This window comes from Lipotes vexillifer, unplaced genomic scaffold (assembly GCF_000442215.2).
Source record: "Lipotes vexillifer unplaced genomic scaffold, Lipotes_vexillifer_v1.1 scaffold178, whole genome shotgun sequence".
Classification (NCBI taxonomy): Eukaryota; Metazoa; Chordata; class Mammalia; order Artiodactyla; family Lipotidae; genus Lipotes; species Lipotes vexillifer.
Genome location: NW_006775603.1, coordinates 2,920,712 through 2,944,320, shown reverse-complemented (window position 1 = coordinate 2,944,320; position 23,609 = coordinate 2,920,712). Strand labels below are relative to the sequence as shown.

The 23,609-nt window shown below is 33.8% G+C and overlaps 1 non-coding gene across 1 annotated transcript; it reads left to right on the top strand.

Moving 5' to 3' along the window:
• The first annotated feature begins 23,217 nt into the window (after positions 1-23,217).
• TRNAE-UUC (transfer RNA glutamic acid (anticodon UUC)) lies at positions 23,218-23,290 on the top strand. Its single transcript has one exon. It is a non-coding gene; the product is annotated as a tRNA-Glu (tRNA).
• The last annotated feature ends 319 nt before the right edge of the window (positions 23,291-23,609 follow it).

Below are 23,609 nucleotides of genomic sequence, written 5' to 3'. Positions count from 1 at the left end.
GCGTGCCTTTCTTCCTTCCTCCTTCCTTCCTTCTTTCTTTTCTCCATATTCTCTCTATAAGATCTGCAATCATTACATTAGTTGATAAGAGCAAGCAGGATGAATTCCAAGTTCTAACCTCAGAGGTTGCATACTTAAAGCAGTCTGAGTATAAAGTTTCGTGGCAGTAATTGTGAACAAGCACATTTAGCATTGTCCCTGGAATTTGAGCAACTATAATATCAATGTTTTCCAAATGAATGATTTCTTATTTAAATATAATATTATTTGTATTTATCCTAGGTCAATTCATGGTAGTTTACATTATACCTAGCTTAAAACATTCACTGAGAAATGACCTAAATTAAATCAGTAATTCTTTCTGTGCCACTGCTATTAGATTCAATTACTTGAGGTCAGAGAATTAATATTAGGGCTAACAATAGTTACTTATATAACATTATATCTTAATGAGGTTGAAGTGTTAACACTGGCTAGAGTTATGTCATGAAACTAGTACACATTAATTGAAAAACTGTTATAATCACACACTGAATCAAATAGTCCAGACTCCTTGACAAGGGCATAATTCAAAAGTAAAGCTCCATGGCTTTACTAAGAGCACCTCAACGAACCTTGAAAAATTTCACAGATTCATTAATTCTCTAACACAATTATGTGGAAATTAGTTTGAACTTTCAAACAGATTTTTAAAAAGCATTATCCATGCCATATTAGGTTTACTATAAAGAGAAAGATAGAAAGACAAACCATAAAAAAAATTGTTAAAAGATAATTTTTGTTTACTACAGTTAAGCTGATTTAGTTTTAATTGCGTAAGATACTGTAGTTTGAATTCGAGCAGTGTTTACCTATTGAGTTTCTTCTTTTCTTGAACATTTTGAATGTACGTTTTAGCAACTTGTTTCTTTGTAGTATCTATATATTTTAGGAGAACAATTTAATACTTTATAAGAGACACCATCATTAAATGAAATGAAATCTCCTTTGTTAAAATACTGTAAAACTTGAAAACCCTGATTTTTTAAATTGCTGAAATGCTTGTATTTAAATAAAAATATACCTTAATCAAATCAAACACCATGTTGTTATATCTCCTACCTTAACCTGCTGGAGAATGAGCTATCACATTTATTTTTTAAAAAGTTTGCAATCTTAGGCATTTAGAACAGCAGTTCTGAGCAGTGGTTGTGCTGGTATTTACTGATAGTGCTAAAGGAGGGAGTGTGGTTTGAGGTGAAAGCAGGGCTCCTTAGGATTTCCATTAAAAATGCCGTTAAAGGGCTTCCCTGGTGGCGCAGTGGTTGAGAGTCCGCCTGCAGTGCGGGGGACGCGGGTTCGTGCCCTGGTCCGGGAGGATCCCACATGCTGTGGAGCGGCTGGGCCCGTGAGCCATGGCCGCTGGGCCTGCGCGTTCGGAGCCTGTGCTCCACAACGGGAGAGGCCACAGCAGTGAGAGGCTCGCAAACAGCAAAAAAAAAAAAAATGCCATTAATTGTTCTAAAAAATTTGTCTAATTGCCAAGTTTCTCTCTCTGTGTTTTTTAAGGAACTTCTATTTTCAGAATTTGTACCACCTGATTTGGTATCCTACATCTCTTATTTTTCTTACTTTTTAGTCCTTATTTTTAAATTCTACATCCTAGCATATTTTCTTGCTTTTGTCTTCCAAACCTTCTGCTAATTGAAAAAAGTATTCTGGAAATTTTGTTTTAAAGTTGTAAAATCAGAATAGCCAAGTCAATCTTGAAGAACATACCTGGTGTATTGATATACCTAGTATAAAGCCACAGTAATGAATACAGTGTGATAACAACACAAGAGCAGACCAATAAATTAGAAATGAGAGTCCAAAAAGAGACACATGTGAATATGGTCATTTGATTTATGACAGTAGTAGCCCTGGAGTGTGATTGAAAAAGGATATGTTTCATTTACCAATAACTGTTGCTGAAAATATTGAATATTCATGTGAAAAAAATCTTGACTTTATGATATTGTATTGCAGATCAAAATGTGACAAATAAAATTGTAATGTATCTACAAGAAAACAAAAATATCTTAATGACATCAGGAAACGTAAAGATTTTTTTAAAGAGCACACAAAAAGTACAAATAGGAGAAAATTGGTAAGTTGATCAATGTTAAACATCAAGAGGTTTCGTTCCTCCAAAGACATCATTGAAAGAGTAAAACTTACAAATTTACTTTACAGTTGAGGCCATTGAAATTACCAAGAAACATATTGACTAATGCTAAATTCATTAGTCATTAAGGAGTTGTAAATTAAATCCCAGTGTAATATTACTATATACCCATTATGACTGCAAAAATGGAAAGGCTGACACCAACTGATGGCAAGGATATGGAGCAACTGCTACTGAGAATGTAAATTATTAGAAGCTTTTTGTAAAGCAATTTGGTGGTGAGAATGACAGGAGCTTCTGTGATACTGATAATATTCTATCTCTTGATATTTATCTTATCACAGGGATGTATTCACTTTGTTAAAATCATTGAGCTGCACAACTTTTGATTTGAGCACTATTTTGGATGTAATGTTTAATTTAAAATATTATATGAATTTCTAAGATGTTTTAAAATTCTTTGTTTCTTTTTATTTTTCGTATGAGCCTGTTCTTGTTTTATATGCTCTCTTTTTGATGCTCTATCCAGAGTGAAATGTTAAGATGTTTAAACTTTCACATGTTCCTAGGATTTTCTGTGGATTATTTTTCATATTTGTTACCTTTATCATTTCTTTCCTTCGGACCATATCAGATATCTTTTGATAAATGACTTCTGTACCTATTCAAAATGAATCAATGGGAAGAATTACAATGCACTTAGTGTACATGGGAAGGCTTATTTATCTGCAAAGATTGGATTAGGGCAAGTGAACAATGAACGAACCACTATGTTGGCGTTTCCCAAAAGAACACACTTACGAATACTTTTCTTTGAAACACACTGACACGGACTGCTCTATTTTTCCTCAGGTAATTCACTGAATTTATTTTGAAAATAATTATCTTTTTGTTTGTCCAAGATGAATGCTTAGACACTGGTTGTTTCCTTCTACAGTTGATAGTGATCATTGGTTGCGGTATAGGTACAGAGCATGTAGGCAAGAGACTTTTGAATACTACTGCAATTAATTCTCCAATTTTAGTCCCACATCATATGCTTGCATCCTATCCTGTCCTAGAATCTTTCCAAAATTCTTATTAGGAGAGCAGTTCTTTCCTGGCTTATAACCTCCCTCTACTCATTCCAATTTGTGAAACTTTCGCTTTGCTTCTTTAGCCACTGCACCTCCATCCATACTCATTTTCCAGAAAATACTTGAAATCTTTCATCTTTTGATGGTCTTTCCCTGAAGTGGGTTTATAGCTTTAAAATCATTTTACTATCATCTTTATAGTGTCTTTGGAAGGAAAGTATAAATGTATGGACTTAATTTTTAACCTTGAATCACAAGGCATATAAACATGTTTAAATGTGTGTGTGTTTCATGCACATGTGTGTGTTGTAGTTAAAACAGCATTGTAATTAGAGTCAAAAGATAGACCTGAATTTAATTTCACTACAACCATATATCCAGTAGTTGACTTCAGCCAAGTACCTAATAGCTCTGAGCTTAATTTATTAATCTAAAACATGTTAATCTAAAACATGAAATGCATCACACAAATTTTGAAATGTATAGTTGTGAAAGATTTATTATTTTTGTCTTTATTAAAAACAGTGTGTATCATCTTATTAAACAAAAATGTATAAAGTATTATATTGTATAATTTAAAAAAATCTTGGTTCACATTCAAGGCAGTAGTAATTGATGAGTCATACAGATTTTATTCTTGTGAATAATACTAATTACAATAATCAAGTTATTCTGTTCATACTATAATATTTTCTCAAAGCAATTAAGAAAATATAATAAATTACAGTCTCCCTATTTCTATTCAACCTATTCAATTATCTTTACATATTGCATAGCTCTTAAGACTAAAATGAATGCATTATTTTTTTTTACTTAGAAGATTGTCAGTATGAGAATCAAAAATATGCACACATTAATCATAAATAATGTGGTGATTTTGTACTATGTTAATTTAGCTAAAATGGAACTATGCTTCCAAGAATTCTGTTCCCTGTGTGATTCTCAATTCTCCACAAGAAATAACTGTAAAATTTGGAAGGCAGAAAAGAAGCAGCAGCCATGGGTAGGCTTGTCAGGTTAGTTTTGGATTAGGTGCTGCCAACCTGAGTTGTCACTCCTTTGCTTAAAATATTCCAGTGACTTCCTAGGCTTTTAAGATATTGTGAGAATTACAATACTGGATAAATGGAATCTATTACATCTAAAATTTTGTTTTGAATTTGTCCTCCAATTAATTATTACACTCGTGACAACCTATACTTAATTTAGTTCCATGTGCAAGCCAAGGATTTTGTCACCTCATGTTCTACCTACACATACCTGCTGGTCTGCTGGTTCTTCTGCTTGGAAAACTTTTATCCTCAGTTTTGATTAGTCTCACTCCTGTAAATTCTTCAGGACTGAGCTCAGGGAAAACTTTCTGGCTCCCTACCCGCTAAAATGGTTCTATTCCCTTATTATATAATATATAGTTTTCCTTTATGGTACTTAGCACAATTGTAATGAAAAACATTGGTATAAAATTTGTGTTAAATCTCCTTCCTTATTGGAAGCTCAAACTGAACAGGAACTGTGTTCCATAGCAACATTTCCTTAGTATTTGTTAAATAAAAAAACGAAGGAAGAATTTCAAGTCTGCTCAGGATACTCATAATTGTTAAAAGTAGAAAGATAGTATTTCTCATAGTGTTAATTATATAAAAACACTAGAAAATGCCTTGAAAAGGAAACAAAAACTTAATTAGTAAAAATATGAGTGTCTGCTGTCTCTCTGTATACACACACACATGTGCTCACACACACATATTCTAAAACTCTGATACAATTAAAATGTAAGAAATAAGCTATATTTCTGTAACAAGACAAAATAAACAAAAGTCATAACGAAAAGGAGAAGGTTTTGAAACATGTATGCCAATATTTCCAAAGGAAAATGCATAAAACAACAGCAAAAACTCATGCCATTGGGGCTTCCCTGGTGGCGCAGTGGTTGAGAGTCTGCCTGCTGATGCAGGGGACACGGGTTCGTGATCCGGTCCGGGAAGATCCCACATGCCGCAGAGCAGCTAGGCCCATGAGCCATGGCCGCTGAGCCTGCGCATCTGGAGCCTGTGCTTCGCTACGGGAGAGGCCACAACAGTGAGAGGCCTGCGTACTGCGAACAAACAAACAAACAAAAAACAAAAAAATAAACTCATGCCATATTGGTTTCTAGTTCATATTTTATACTACTTTTATACTATACCTTGCATGAACTCTACAACATTGATGTGTTAATTAACTTTGGGAGATATACACATTATATTATTATTATTTAGCTAGATATTGCTCATTTAAATTAAATGAATGTAACCTGTTACCATGAAGTATCAATCATGAGAAAATTTATGAAAATACCTACTGAGCACACAAAATTTGTTTTCAAGTACTGTCTTTGAATATTAATTTCTATTTTCAAGTTCAGTAATCCAATGATCTTCAGTAATCTGTGTTGGTGGATCCCACATCAATTTCTTATTAAAAACACATTGTAAGCATTTCCATTATAATAAATTTCTACTACATGACTCAAACTTCATCAAAGATATGAATATAAAGAAGAATGACAATATATTCTTTGATTTCCAGGACTCTGTATTAAAATAAAAAATACTATGACTACAGTATTGGAGAAACTAATAAATTGTCACTGGCAATGGGATAATTTATAATTTCCAGTTGATAGGCTAACAGTTCATGAACTAAGAAAAATGAAACAATTTTCAAAATACTATTTTATAATTGATAGTGACAAAATTGTCTTTCTCAAAGAAAATGTACCAAAAAACCCCCTCAGAATCAAATGAGTGAAATTCTTGTAAATAAATACTATCTTTGTGTTGCTTACATAAACTACAAAACTCCTGTCGTACAATCCACTGGATTATCCTTTCTCTGATACCTCATCTTTATTAATCAGAATCTTTGTTAAGGCACTAATTCAGTGCAGTGAATTTCAGTGACTGAACAATACAGTTTGCAACCATTAATTATGACCCACATATAGGAAATATTGGATGAAGGTCCTTATTTGTCTGACAGTGAAGAGAGTTTGAGGAGATCTAATTGATGGGAATGTATATGCATTGGATGGATTTGATAAATATTTTTATTGATCAAGAATGTTATGATAGTAACTATCTCAACAGCAGTGATTCCACTATAATTTACTAATAACTGTTGTTATTCTAGAAGTGCCAATTATTTATTGAATCAGTGACTGAATTGTATATACCTGCAATTCAGTCACGAATTCAATAAATAAGTTTTGAGCATCTAACATTTGTTAGACACTTTTCTAAGCTCCAGAAATATAATACTGAACAAGACTAGAGAGTTATCTTTCATATAATGCTTCCAATATAACAGCATACAGACAGAAAGTTTAAAGAATATTATAAGAAAAGTGAAAGAACTAAATATAGACAAAAGGAAATATAATTTTTTGAGGGTGTTTCTAAAATTTGTCTACAGAATTATTCAGAGTGGTTTTCCCACAATACCTTGTTTTTTCTTCAGTTTTGAGATATTATATAATTTTCAATGAGATTTTATAATGCTTACTATCTATCTATCTATATCTATCTATCTATCTCCATTCATATTAAAATATGCATTGTCTATCCTTGATACACCCTTGAATGAAGAAATGTAGAGAGTACTTAATAAATTTTTTAACTTGAACTTAAATGCTTATAGTTCTTGGGTAAATGTTGAAAACCAGAAAGGTGCTTGCAAAATTACTTATGTAGCTAAGTACTATATTAGTACATTAGCTATATGAACCTATAGCCATAGATAGATGATGTAATATCAGTATCATCTTTCTCTTTTAAAGAGGGGAAAGAGCAGGCATGGAGGTGGCCAAAAGACAAAATTTGGCTGGAGTTAGATTGTGGAGAATTGGAGTATGAAAGACTCACCCAAGACAAGCGAAGATAATGAGCTTGGAGAATAGGGCTGATCCAGAAATGATAATGAGAAGGTCAGATGAGAAAACAGTGTAGTATCTAGTAGGGGCCTGAGGAATGTTGAAGCAAGATTTCAAAACCAGGAGGAAAAGATCTAGTGAAAAAAAGATATCAGGATCGATATTGGAAGTCTAATGGTTCTAAGTTTTGGGTATTAGCTAGCTTTGAAATGTACTTTTATGAGTCAATAGAGAAGATAAGTTAAAAGGTCAGTTAGAAGAAGGCAGTATTTGACATCTGGCATACTGAAATTGACCTGTGTGTACTGTTCATGGTTTTACAATATTTAGAATGGCGATTTCTGAACCAACTAGGAAAGGAGTTATTCTGGATGTTACTTTTTCTAGATATTTAGGGCTTGACCTTTTGTGTGATGGAGTTCTAAGTATTTTTCTTTAAAATAACTTGTATATTAAAGTGTGAAATAGTGGATGGTCTTTAGAGTCTACAGACTTGGGTTTGACTCCTTTAAACAAGGAGTCTTTGGCAACTCTAACTTCAGTTTCTTACTCATTTAAAATACCATGCCTAAATTTATTTATTTTTTTGGAATGTTACTGGATTTAAGTATTCCCGTAGTAACTTACATAAAGGTCTTTATAAGGTGTTATGTTTAAATCAGTTGAAGAAACATTTATTGAGCACCCTCTATGTTTCAGTTCTTAATTTAGGCACTAGAAGGGCTCAATAAATACATATTGAGCTACTTATTTTTTGTATTAATTTTATGTGCAGCCCTGCTGAATAATTTCCATTATGAATTCACTATACATTTTGAACCCTGAAGAATTCACGTACATCCAGTTTACCTTCTATAGTCCTCATCCGCTTAGGACACAGACACTTATAAAAGAGTTACAAATATTCACTGGGGGTATATTTCAAAAAGATATGTAAGATTTCAAATTTTTTGTTCCTTTAAACATTTGTACATCAAGATAAAACACAGGAAAGAACATGAACAAATGATGTGAAACAGAATAGTTTAATATATTAAGAACATTACCTGATCAGAGCAGAAAATATTATTTAAATTATTTGTTAAATAAATTTTCAATTAAGGAGAAGACATATGTGTTACATTAATCATTTAAATATACATTTCAGTTTTTTTCTAATTTTTTTGTATACTATTCCAAAGATTACTGTAGTCTTGGAGTTTTTGATTAATTTAGTTATTAATTACAGAGTTTTCAGTGTTTCTCTGCAAAGTCTTTATCTCTCAAACACTTAATTTTTGCTCTTAAATTTGCCATCTGACATTTAATTAGGCTGTCAATGATCATCATCCCATATTTTTGAAAATCAAAGTTCTAAATTGACGTTAATTACAAAGATAAGACAGTTTCAAAATATAATTCCCTTTTGGTTTCTTGTTTGCTAGAAAATTTTTTTCTTTTCTTCAGGAAGATGTTTTTTCATCAGTTTTATCCCAGTGATACTGAAATATTTCATTAGGAAATTTTGACACCTTGAATGCTCTACAGTATAAATGATTCAACTAAATTCTTTCATTTTGACCTAGATATGAACTGGAAAGGGGAAAGTTAGTAAAATGATAACAAATTAGGTATTTAAAAATATTTCAAGTTAAATTGCAGAGAAATATTAGAAGGGCTGAGTTTGGGTAGCTCAGATACCCTTGGACTCAGATCTTGCCGCATTATGAAATTATGTTTAATCCAAGAAAGTGAAAAAGGTTCAATCAACATATTTAGATTCAGAAATATTTTGATCCTTTCTACACTATACCATGCCTTTGTATTGATAAACAATAAAATTGAGAAGTTAAAAAATTTGTGCCATAAAATATGGATACTTTATTTGGAATGGAAGAAGAATGAAAGTTTAAAATATAGTACCAGAAGTTAGGAAACCTAAATTTTGGTGCTACCTTGGTCTTTAATTTGTTGTATAAGATTCTAATTTATCAGGGCTGAAGCCCAGGAATATTCATTTTTAACAAACTATGTGATACTGAAATAGATGTTCTATGAACTACATTTTGAGTGATAATTGAATTAGGTGGGAGGCTGTTTCGAAGTTCCAAGTTCAGGGAATTAACAATTTTCCATGATTAGTATATGGAATGGTATTTATAACACCACACACACAAAAAAAAACCACCATAAAATGATTTTCTCACTTCCAGGAGGAAAATTGTGCTGGTTGTTTTTGTGGTTAATTCTTTTTAATTTTCTACCTATAAAATAGGAAAAGGAGAATTGAGTCATATGCATAATTCAGTAAAAAATATGCTCAGAAATACAATCCTTAAAGAACAGAGCTGAATCCTTTATATTTCAGTAATCCTAACTTCCAATAATCTTTTAGCAGAATCATACTTATTGAATGAAAGATGAGTGAGTAAAGTATTTAAAAAATTATCAAGATATATGAGGTAAAATTATAATTGGTATACTTTGAAAAATTCTTCCCATTACTTTTGTGAGTGAATAAAAATCAAAAGAATTAAAATGTTTTAAATATTTGTACCCTATGATAAATAGATAGGAATATGTCTGGTTAAACTTTTCTGAGTGTCAAAATTTCAAAGTTAGAGAGGAACTTAGGAATCATTCTTTCACCTTTTCAAAAACACATTTAGAAAGAACCTTCAATTCACTTACATTGTGATAAATCAGGATATGAGGCCTAATAAAATATAAGATTTTCCTGAAGTTTACAATCTAGAATTAATCCCACAGGCAATACTAGATCATCCAAAGCAGGTTGTGAGAAAATAATCTGAAATTTAAGAAATTCCACCAGATTTTCTATGTGTCTTCTCTGTAGTTATATAGCATATGTAAAGGATAGATTATCACACTCTTAACTAGTCTAAAACTGTATAGCAAAAATCTAGATAGCTCTTAGATTTAGTTCGTAAGTAAAGGAGGCCAAAAATACACAAATCGACTTCTTGTCTGCTAAGTACAGATGCTGAGGGAATGTTGGTATGTCACAGATACCAATATCATTTTGGATATCATTTTGGATTTTATGGTTACCTCAGCATTAAGGTCAATGAAAACTTGTTTGTATGGTCCCAGCATTTATTACAGCTGTTGTTAAATATATATTTGATGAGTAGATGAGTAGTGTATGTACACTTCATACACAAACCCACATACACATGTAATCAGTTCATTGGGATAGTGCCTGAATCAGTTACCTTTAATAATATTTCTTCATTACTATTTGCTTAGTTAATATAAAAAATGGTCATGTTATTCCAGGGAATACCTTAATAAATAGTAAATGAGATTATAGGGAAGTTTGTTGTTTAGTTACGTAACTGCTATAATTAAACACGTATTTTCTATAGTTGTTTACTAATGAAAATTGAGGGTAGATGCTATACAACTCTTTGAAACCCCAAAGATAAAAATGATAGTGCTGTTTCAATTGAATTAACATTATCTGTGGCATTAAAGATATTTTCAGGTAGAGACATGGTCCAAAGTCATTCTTAAGTAACAATGATCAAAAAGAAGGAACAAAATATTTTGTTTTTGAAGGATTATTGTTTGGACTACTTTGGGCTGCTCATTTAAGTTACAGAATTTCTGTAACTTTCTGTACATTTCTGTTCTGCTTTATTTTCTTGTGAATCCTATTTTTTTTCTCCACTATATGTGTAAATAAGCAGCTTTTAAGCAGTGTGAATCATCTTTTCTGAGTGAACAGATAAGAGATCAGTAGTGGATATATTAATATCACCCAGTAATTTGATGTTGTGGTGTCTCAGACATATCATGAAGCTGTAAAGAACTAAGTTTAGATGCTCAAAAATGAAATTGACATACAGTTTACTCAAGAATAAACTTTACATTTTAAATAAAATTTAAACTTAGGTAAATTGTAAGGATAAAAGAATGGTAGGACATTTATAACATTTTTAATTGTCCAAATCCATAACACAAAGACTTTGTTTAGTTATGTCTCAAATCCATTACTTAAATAAAAACAGAATTATGATATTTAACCTCTTCTTGTCATTTTATTTATTTAAATCACCATATATTTACTTCTGTGTATACATGGGATAAAAGGCAGACACTGGATTTCTTTTTTCTTATTATTTTTCATTTTAATGATTTGTTCTCATTGGCATAAAGGTGCTTGTGTATCATTGGTACAATACAGTATTAAAAAAAGTATGGCCAGAAAGATATATGATTATTTCACATGAAAAAGTGTTCAATTTATTAGTCATCAAGGAAATACAAATAAAAAACATGTTTCCAACACTCACTCATCAGAATAGCTAAAATTTAAAAAACTGACACCACCAAATGTTAGCAAGAATGTGGGATAACTGGAACTTGCATGTATTTTTGATAGAAAGTTAAATGGTACAATACTTGGAATTGTATTTTATTTTACATTTGGCTATTCTGGTAGCTTTTGTGATGGTATCATATTGAAGTTTTAATTTGCATTTTCCTGATGCCTCAGATTTGGAACATCTTTTTTTTTTTAAGGCTTTTGTCCTTTTAATTTCTTATTTTATGCCTGTTCTTGTTTTCTTCACTTTTTTTCTAATAGATTCTCTCTCTCTCTCTCTCTCTCTCTCTCTCTCTCTCTCTCTCTCTCATATCTCTCTCTGCTGGAGTTCTTAATTTTGAACAAAATTCTTTGTCAGATATATGTACTGCAAATATCTTCTGGTTTCTGGCTTGTAATTTTATTCTAGACATAAAATAAATTGTATTTAAATACATTGCTCTTCAATGTATCAATATTTTTCTTTACAGTTTATACATTTTGTGTCTTATATAAGCAAGATCTGCTTATATTATTAAGAAAAAGATGGTATTTGTCTCTGTTTCTAGAAAATATTAACACTTTCCAATTCTTCCTATGAGATCAGAATAAACTATAGAATAAAATTCTTAAAAGATGCCATCTAAAAGAAGAACAAAAAACTTTAAATATCTAGAAATAAATTTTAACAAAATATATATGTTGGTGCATGATTAGTATATCACTTTCTTAACTATTTGCAAGGATTCCTCAGAGAAGCCATTGAGACCTGTAGTTGTATTTCTGGGAATATTTTTCTCTTTTTAGAAAAATAAAGGTTCAATTTCCTTAATAAATGTTATGGTATTCAAAATTAGTGATGTTTTCCAATTTTTTTTCTAAAAAACTTTTGGTATACAGTTATTTGAAATATATTAATTTATTTTTAATATCTTGGGGACTATAATGCTGACCCCTTTTCATTCTTGTTACCTGTAGATTTTAGTTTTTTTCTCCTCTCTCTGCTTCTCCCTTCCTCCTCCCACTCTCTGTCTCTTCTCCTTCACTACCTTCTTCTAGTTCACTTCTTCCTCTTCCTCCTCCTCCTTCTCTCCTCCCTCCACCATTTCCTCCTTTTTTTCTTCTTCTATAAGACTTTTTAGAGATTTGTTAAGTTTTCAAAGAACCATTTCTGTCACTGTGGATTTTTCCATATTGCACATTTCTTTTCTCTTTCAGTGACTATTGTTCCTACCCTAACTTTATTTGATCCCTTCTTTTATTTTCTTTTGATTTTTGTTGATTTAATACATTTTGATTGATGCCAACCATTGTGTGTTAAAAAAATTCTTGAGATGATTTGAGGTTCTGCATGATGTTATCTTTCTAATGAGAATTAACTTTAGGCTTGGGAAAGATAATTTCAGTACAAGCTAAGATTGAATTGATTGGATACAGGTGTCCAGCTTGTTTTGCCAATTTCTTATCTTTCCTAAATATTATATTATTAGTCAGGAGTTCCAACTGAAAATCTAAGGTGTTTACCCTGGGGACTTCATCTTGGTGGGACTTGAACTCTAATTTTTATGTCCTCAGCTCTGTGAGACTGCTGGACGTTTGCTATGCTTCCCAACTTGTGGGTGGCTGCTTGTCAGTTGGCAAATACCTTAGATATAGAGGAAGATAAGAATTACATCTGACTTCTCCTCAGAAACCAGGCTAGCAAGAAGAGGGTGGAGTGAAATATTAAAGTGTTGATAGAAAAAACCCTCCAACCTAGAATCCTGTACCCTGCAAAATTATCCTTCAAAAGTAAAAAAGAAAGAAAATATTTTCAGACAAACAAAAAATTGAGGGAATTTGCTGCCAGTCATTCTGCCTGGCGAGAAATATCAAAAGTTTTTCAGAGAGAAGGAAATAAAATAGCCCAGGATCTACATAAAATATGGAGGATCTACATAAAGAAAGGAAGAACATCAAAGAAGGAATAAATAAAGATACAATAAAAAATATTTTTAGTTTTAAAATTTTCATATTATTAATTGATCTAACAGAGAATATCTAATCATACTGAAGGAGAAGAATAATGTTGGAGGATTGATATTACCTCACATCAAGAATTTACTATAAAGCTATATAGGGCTTCCCTGGTGGCGCAGTGGTTGAGAGTTTGCCTGCGGATGCAGGGGACGCGGGTTCGTGCCCCGGTCCAGGAAGATCCCACGTGCCTGGAGCAGCTGGGCCTGTGAGCCATGGCCGCTGAGCCTGCATGTCTGGAGCCTGTGCTCTGCAGCGGGAGAGGCCACAACAGTGAGAGGCCCACGTACCGCAAAAAAAAAACAACAAAAAAAGCTAAAGTAAACAGGACTGTGTGGTATTGGTAATAAATTAATTAAAAATAAAAATAGTGTGCCCAGAAACACACCCACATAGTCAACGGATCTTTGACAAAGAAGGAAAGGCAATGAAATGGAGAAAAGATAGTCTTTTTAACAAATGCTGTTGGAACAACTGGATACCAACATACAAAAAGTGAATCTGGACACAGAATTTACACCCTTCCAAAAATTAACCCAAAATAACTAATTGTAAAATGCAAAACTATAATACTCCTAGAATTTAAAATGTTAGAAAATCTAGATGACCTTGGGTTTGGTGATGACTTTTTAGATACAACACGAAAGACATGATCCACAGAGAAATATGTGCTAATTTGGACTTCATTAAAATGAAAACTTCTGCTCTGTGAAAGACAATGTCAAGAGAGTTAGAAGAAAAGCCACAGACTGGAATAAAATATTTGCAGAAGACACATCTGATAAAGAACTGTTATCCAATGTATATAAAGAACTCAGAACACTCCAATAAGGACATAAATGACCTGATTAAAAAATGGGCAAAAGACCTTAACAGACATCTCACCAGAAAAATGTACAGATGGCAAATAAGCATATGAAAAGATGTTCTACATTGTATGTCATGAGGGAAATGCATATTGAAGCATCAATGAGATACTACTAAATAGGTATTAGAATGGCCAAATTCTGGAACACTGACAACATTGAAAGCTGACAAAGATGTGGACAACAGGAACTCTCATCATTGCTGGTGTGAAAACAAAATGGTCCAGCACTTTGGAAGACAGTTTGGTGGTTTGTTACAAACTTAAACGTACTCTTACCATATGATCTTTGGTATTTACTTAAAGGAGTTGAAAACTTATGTCTACACAAAAACCTGCATATGGATATTTATAGCAGCTTTGTTCATATTTGCCAAAACTTGGAAGTAACAAAGCTGTCTTTCAGTAGGTGAATGGATAAATAAACTTTGGTATATCTAGACAATGAAATGTTATTCAAAGCTAAAAAGAAATGAGCTATTAAGCCATAAAAAAGACATAAAGGAACCTTAAATGCATAATAGAAAGTAAAAGAAGTCAATCTGAAAATGCTAAATAATGTATGATTTGCAACTATATGACATTATGGAAAAGGCAAAACTATGGAGACAGTAAAAAGATCACTTGATTGCTAGGCCTTAGGGACAAAGGAAGGATGAATAGGCAGAACACAGATGGGACAGGGGTATACGGGAAATCTTTTACCTTCCTCTCAATTTTGTTGTGAATAAAACTGCTCTAAAAAATCTTAAAAAAAAAAAATGATGTATGCACTACTGTAATGGCTTGCAACATATTAGTCCACCATCTCCAGGAGCTGAAGTGCTCAATGGCAGTATAAATTTTTAACAATTCTTATAAATGCAAGTCCTTTTAAGATACTTTAATTTACCAGTTTTAGAATGTAGCAACTCTAGGAGTTGGGAATATGAGGATAGTTTGGATAAGCCACTAATATGTTAATGTATTTCTTATAAATAGTCTTGTCTTGTGCACACCCACTAGTTAAGAAAACTGGATTTACCTATTGTTATGATTCTTATTTCTTTTAAAAAGTGTAGGTGTTCAGAAAGTTGATGTTAACTTTTTTTCTCCCTCTCCTTAACTTACATTCACAAACTTTCGTAAAAGATGATCAATTGAACATAGAGTTAAACACTTCTCCCACACAGCCTTGTGCTTTATTCATCAAATTCTATGCTGAAAGGAAAAAAAAAAAGCCACATCTGTAGTGCTTAACCATTTTTAACTAGAATAAGAATCCTGAGGAGTAATCTTTCCCTTTCCAGTCTGATACAAGAGAATTGGAAAAGGACTGCAGAGGGTAAATCTATATGGTTTTAAATGGAATCTTTCATAAAGGTAGAGATCTCAATATAGATATTGAAATATCAAGGAAGAGATGTGTCATTTGCATAGTTGTTTGAATTTCTGAGAGCTTTGAATCTATAATTTAGTTCACTAAAATGGGGAAATGTAAGTTAATGTCATTTTACTGATGAAGAACCTAAGGGGTAATTGTTGTTTTGTCCAATATAAGATTAGAACTGAACACTCCTGACATGATCTGATCTTTTTCTAAAATAATCATACACTGCATATTGTGCACATACTCACACACGCAATGTTAACAGTATGTAGAATATCACACACACACTCAGATCCCCTAAGAGCTTTAAATGGACAGAGAGCAGTTCTTTATCTTATTCTCCATATGCACACTCCAGTTTTTGTTTACCAAGGAAAATCCAATCAGTGCTTTTGGAGTTTAGGGATGTTTATAGAATTCTTTCATCCTGTAAGGTATTTCAAGCAGTTTTATTGCAGTCATATCATTTCAAGTTTACAGTACAATTCAAACAGCTCAGATATTAGATAAAAAACCAAGGATGAAAGGATGATTGCCCACACCGCAGTTTAAATGGAAACTAGAATCTGCATTACACTTTGCGACAACACTTTTCAAATATCTCAAAACCACGACACTAAGTCTAACTCTGAGCAGGAAATTATCCTAAGACCTGAGTTAAAATTTTTTGTTTTCATGAAAATTAATGAATACACATTTTGCAAATATATTATAAATAAATTTGTAAGAATTACTGAATTAGGATATTTTCATTTTATAAGTTATCAATAAGAAGGAAAATAGTAAAAATCATACCAGTCCCACACATTAGGGATCAGTGCACTATAAGGGGGATTAGCAGCTTTCAACAGGACTATGGACTGTGAAAGCTAAAGATGATTTTCCAAGTGGCCATAATAAGTAGTGGTGATTTTGTCATTGTAGAATCATCACCAGCATCTAAAGCTGTTTGGGGGGTGATAACTCAGGCCTATAGAGACGTGTATCCAAGCATGCTCCTGTTATTTTGCACTCTGTACAGACTGCCCACGTGGCCTGAATTAAAATGGAGTGGGAGAACAAACATAGGCATATTTGCCTGGCTGTTTGAATGATTTAGATTAGGTTCTTCAGCAGAAATGCTCTGGCAGGTGGGAACTCTAAGTCAATAGCCTAAAATTCAAGCACAAGAACTTTTTTTCTTAGTTGGTGGGGGGGGCTTAAGGAAAAAAGGAAAAGGATAACATTTTTGATAAACCTCAATTGTATCAGTTTTTATATAGGGATGGGGGGCTTGAAAATGAGCAGTAACTTAGAATATACTTGATCCATAACAAAAGCTATTCCCTTAGCCATTTTGTAGCCATTCTCTCTCCTCTCTCTCTTCCTATGCTCTTTTTTCATCAGTTTCAGGGCCAGGCTACATTCTCAAAAACCTCTGACCATTTCCTTCCAGGCTCTGGTTCACATCTCAAACACACTGTATCTCACTGCTAGAACTAGGCATACCCAAGAGTGTACATTGCATTTTCCGTGTCAGCGTAACTCCAGTGACCGTATCAGTTAGTGAAGTCAGACCCTCTCGGCTGGAAGTGTAGAAATTCTTTCAAATATAATATTCCCTGCTGTGTGTTTTTGTGGCAGATTACTTTTTCTGAAGAAAAACTCAATGTCTGCTTTCTTATCAACTGACCTTTATTTCCCCCTGTAACATGGTACAGCTCTAGAATAACGGCTGGTTTAAGAGCTATTACAAAAACCACCAGGGTACTTCTTTTGGGAAAAAAAAAAAAGACTTCAATGACATTTTCATAAATCTGCTGTTTCACTACACAGAATTCTGTAAATAGAGATAAAACGTCATGAGGATGGACAGGGCAAACTTTGATATACTTATGGGAAGAGTGATGTTTGGGAAGTAGGCTGGCACCTGCTTTGTATTCACACTTTGATGAAGCTAGTGCAAGCCTGTGTTTCTATATGCATGATGCACTCAAAACTTTAGTGGGTCTGGTCCACTTCATTACACGGGTTCCACATCGTGGTGCTAGTATTTACGGGTCACTGCTTCTTGCATGGCTGTGACCTGTGTGGCAAATTTTCAGTCACATTCAATCCTATTGTACTCATACCAGCCTGGCTTCAAATCCCAATGCATAAACATGAGAATGGTTTAGAACCTTTTTTGTCGTTGTTGCTACTATTGTTTTTGGATACACAGAAATTTCTCTGGTTACTATGGAATAAGAATGTATTAGTTTTATTAACTGTGTACAAATTCAACCAAAGTTTCAAGTATTTTATGTTGTTTGTCCTATTTAATCTTCAAAACAACAATGTGAGATAGGTATTATTATACCCATACATTATATATAAGGAAACTAAAGTCTGGGAGGTTAAGAAAAGTCACAAGTTGGCAGAAATAAGATTGAAACTTTGGTTTGTCTGCCTCCGTGGCCCAGTTTCCTGCCGCAGTGTCAAACTATCGCATCCTATTAATAAATACACAAGTATACCCCAGCCTGCTAGAAAGTTGAAATGCATTAGGTAGCTGAGGACTTTTTGTTTAGAACTGGTAGCTGACTTGAGATCTCAACTTCTTAAGGTGCAAGGTGGAGGATAAGTGGATTATAAGTAGTTGTGTGCTGGTAAATGCAAAAATCAGCTCTCTGGGAGTAGAAAAAAAATCAATGTATCGAGCCCTGGCTTGTAGTGTTTGCTGGTTTCCAAGGTACAAATACTCCTACTGTGGCTGATTTCAAACTACCAAATATACATGACTGATTAAAAGTTGGGAAGGGATTTGCATAACACACTTCATATGTAGTACTTCTACTGTACAGATAAGGATAGATATAATTAACCTCAAAATAACAGTAAAATGGACAATAGTAAATAGTGAATAATAGATACCAGTAAATTATAGTAAAATAAACAGGAAATGATGAGTTTTGAGTATTTAGCTCTATGATTTTAACATAATTTATTCCACTGTAAGTTTATATTATTTAATTTTTAGTAATGCCTGTATTTAACCACTAACTCACAAAATTCATGACAATTTAACAGTTGACTCCCAGATGGATATAGGGCAGCTCCAGCACTCCACTGAATAAATGAAAATATTAATGGGAAAAAAATAATACAGGTGTACCTTCAGCAAAAGATACAACCCCATTATGATGAGGCAATTAATTAAAGAGAACTGAAAATGGCCCTTGAGAAAATGGAACTAACTTATAGCCTCCTGTGATAGTTTCTTAGTCTCTTGTGTGTAAGTATTTAGGTAGCCTTATCATGGATAGAACACTACCCATTAAAACATCACAGGACTCCAACATCCTTAAAGTAGTATTTCCTTTTCCCCCCACTGCTCCATCCCTTCCTCAGAGCTCATCCCCCCACTCTCTAACCCTTGGTCTCAAAAATTGCTAACTGAAAAGACAGTGGTTTGGAGGCAAGAAATATGAAGTTTCAGCTTGGCTTTTCCAATTACTAAAAGTGAAACATTGAGTAAAATGCATTCTCTGTGAGACTGGATTTACTAAATTATTAAGTGAGGGCATTCACCAGGTGATCCCTAAGGTCTCTTCCAACCCTAACACCATGAGATTAATATCCCTCAGGATATTATCTGGCTGATCAGTTTGACTTTTGCTCACCGTCATGGAAGTTGAACACAGGTCATCAATCAGATGGACACTCACAGTTTGTTTTTTCTCCCATTGCTGTCTTCACAAGTAGATCAGATCAAATGTTTAGGAATCCAGTTTGATTTGTGCTACCCTGGATATAGTCCAGCAAATTGAACATCATGATAGTACCTCGGTCAGTTCCTACGCATACTGTTTGCCATAATTCCCTTCCTGATTAGTGGTAAACACATCCCGGTTGGCCTGTGGAGGATTTGGATGAAATAAAGGTTTGAAAAATACATCTAAATGACATTCAAGTTAAAAAGCATTTCCTTAAGAGCTTGTGGTCACTAACATTAATGAAATATACTGTGCCACACCTGCTCATCTAATCTTAGCAAATATAAGAGTAAATCCTTAGTAAATTCCATCAGCATTTAAGCAAACAAGAAGGAAATTTGTTCCTTAAATCATATGATTGGATTTTGCCTTGAAATATCTCATTATTCTTGAAAATATTCTTTCAAAAGATTTAATTTCTTAGTTTCTGTGATTCAAATAAGTCAGTTTAATACAAATTATTTTTTTCAACAATGAACTGAAACTAGTCCTAATAAGTACATTTAAAAATAGTCCAACAGCACATGTAAGACAAACAAAAATATCCTTTACAAGAATGTGCTGTACTTTTATTGTTTATTTAAAGTGCTTTGGGATGGAAATGAATTGGCTTATCTACTGCAACTCACTATGGGGAACTGCTCATTTGAAAAGCAGGATACTATGGAGAACAGTATGGAGGTTCCTTAAAGAACTACAAATAGAACTACCATATGACCCAGCAATCCCACTACTGGGCATATACCCTGAGAAAACCATAATTCAAAAAGAGTCATGTACCAAATTGTTCATTGCAGCTCTATTTACAATAGCCCGGAGATGGAAACAACCTAAGTGTCCATCATCGGATGAATGGATAAAGAAGATGTGGCACATATATACAATGGAATATTACTCAGCCATAAAAAGAAACGAAATTGAGTTATTTGTAGTGAGGTGGATGGACCTAGAGTCTGTCATACAGAGTCAAGTAAGTCAGAAAGAGAAAGACAAATACCATATGCTAACACATATATATGGAATTTAAGGAAAAAAAAATGTCATGAAGAACCTCGGGGTAAGACGGGAATAAAGACACAGACCTACTAGAGAATGGACTTGAGGATATGGGGAGAGGGAAGGGTAAGCTGTGACAAAGCGAGAGAGAGTGGCATGGACATATATATACTACCAAACGTAAAATAGATAGCTAGTGGGAAGCAGCCGCATAGCACAGGGAGATCAGCTCGGTGCTTTGTGACCACCTGGATAGGTGGGATAGGGAGGGTGGGAGGGAGGGAGATGCAAGAGGGAAGAAATATGGGAACATATGTATATGTATAACTGATTCACTTTGTTATAAAGCAGAAACTAACACACCATTGTAAAGCAATTATACTAAAGATGTCAAAAAAAAAGAAAAGCAGGATAATCTCAAAACCCTTGAATATAGCTGTTTTAACATAGTCACAAAAGGCCAATCTAAATATAAAACAGTTCCAATAATTCTCTATAAACCTATACCATACCATATTTACAAAGTAAAGATGGAAATTACCTAGCTTTTCATTTTCTTCAACATCTCATTTAATTCAGTTAACCTAGTCTATTTGCTTACCTACCCTATTCATGACACTGGGCTAAGCACTTCAAGAGATTAAAACAAAACCAAAAAACTCTATCTGAGAGAAGTGGTGACAAGACAGATACAGAGTAAGTGGAAAAGTAGCTCCCTATTAGCACATGACCTCAGGAAAAATTAAATAATCTGAACTTTGATTTCCCATCCATGAAATGAGCATAATATTGATACTTAAATCATATGTTTGATATGAGAATTATATGATGAATATATTAAAAAGATATTTGAATGTTTCTTGGAACATAGTGTTATGATACACGTTATAAGCAGTTATTGGTTTATATTTGGGGGAGATAATAAGCATACATTTATATAGATCTCGTGTCCTAGTGATGATATCCGGAATTTCCTTTCCACCCTCATACTTCTTTCTCATTGAGTTTGCAGTTTTAGGTCCCAGAATTTCAGATGAGAAAACAGAGACTTATATTTAATCCTGCTTTTTGGCCGCAGTTGAGGTGGACACCTGGTCCAAGCTTGATTAACCCAATTCCTTCTCCTAGAAATTTGAAATTATAATAAAGAATTTCCAGTGACTTTTGGCAGTGAAGCTGGAATGCATGGAGAACTGGAGCTAGAGAGAACCAGAAAGAGGCAGTCTGCAGGAAGAGAGATAGGAAACCACAGAGCATTATGGAAACCCAGAGAGTAATCCTTGTTTCTCAACCTGCAGTTCTTAATCCCAGACCTTAGTGAGGGCCTACATTTCTTCCTACCTTCTGTGTTCTTCCTTAATTTTTATTTTTTCTTGAGGTTTGTGAAGAGGATTTTGCTTATTTATACCTAGACAATTCCCTACAATCTCTACAGTAAACAATAGTACCATGGTTTGGAGTTTAAAGGACTTTAAATTGTGGTACAGTAATTTCAGAGTGGCTGTTCTGGTTACACAGATGGCAGTGCACACTTCCAAGGAGATGATATTCTTAAGACCAAGTGTGAAGAGCAACCTCTGGAGATGTGCACTGAAGCAGCCACTGTAAACAGCCCTGTTCCCTACAACTGAAAATCTTTGTCCGCTGGAACTTATATAACTTTCCTTTGTTTCTGGGAGTAGGGGATTCAGAATGCAAAAAGGGATCAGATCAATGTCAACAAGTATTTATTAATGGCCTAATACATGCAGGGCATGATGTTAGGCCCTCGGTGAAAAGTAGTGAATAATGAGTGTCTTTCCTCAAATTTCTCTGTGCACTTTTTTTGAAAAGCAATGACCCTGGAAAAAATGGGAATGAGTAGGAAGAGTGATATAAAATGACTTTTAATGTTTTTAATGAAATTAAAGAAATATAGGATCCAGTGAGTCATCACACTGAAGAGCTCAAAACAACTTGGGGATATTCTGATTCTGTGAACTTGAGAGGAAGTGCCCAGTGGCACAGGGAGAATAGACAGAGAGGTAGCACATTTAGAATTCACTTATTTATAATTATGCCTACAGCTTGTCCTTATTAACAATATCTTTCTTTTCCATCCTATAGGAATGCTCATTTCAAAGCATTCTATGCCAAAACATTTGACTTAATTTTTTGCTTTATAGTCCAGTCTTCAGGACAGATTGTGAATTATCCTAAGCCTAGAAAGGTAACAAGACTACACGAACACTTGCATTCCGCAGAGAAATGTAGCTAGGAAATAGGAAGACATGTGTACACGTCTAATCTCTTTTTATTGAATTCCATGAGAAACTCAGATTCCCACAGTTTTTTTAATCCATCAAAATAAAAACCTACTGCTATAACATAAATAAGACCTTTATTTAAAACAACAACAACAACTTTTACATAAGGTAAAGTATCTGCAAACAATAACTTGGGGAAGGGATGGAGAGCCTAAGAAGGGAATGCAAGATATGGGAAAGGAATAATATTAAATATTCATAATCATGCCTTCATTTGAATATCTGCAACTGCAGGGAGAAAGGTCAGAATGTATGGGAAACAGGGGCTCTGTGGTTGCCTTCTTCTGGTTTTATGTGACCCCAGATCCTGACATGCCTTTGTAGGACTGCAAAGAGGGATCTGTGTGGGGTTTTGTATAGAGAACATGACTAGATGACATCAGGAGTTGTTTTTTGGGGGAAGAGAATTTAAAAACTGATTAAAAAAAAAAACCACACACACACACACACACACACACACACACACACACACACACACACAAAAGAGAATTCCCTGGTGGTCCAGTGGTTAGGACTTGGTACTTTCACTGCCGTGGGCCCAGGTTCAATCCCTGGTTGGGGAACTAAGATCCCACAAACCACGAAGCGTGGCCAAAAAAAAAAAAAAAAGTAAAATAGATTGCCAATTTTTATTCCTTATAAAGTCTATTTCCTTTTACAGCCATTCTTGTTCTGCTCCAGTGTCCACTTTAAGAGGGCTGAATAAGTGAGGAGGATAATGTACTCATTCTATGGATCAGTCTCCTACTGTAGCAGGTAAATGGTGGGCAAGGGAGGGAGTAGTGGAAGGAGGGTTAAGTACACTTGTATGGCATAGGTATAACGTTTTCAGTCATTACACTTCAAAATCACTCGTAGTCATTCCTAAAAATTATCTTTCCC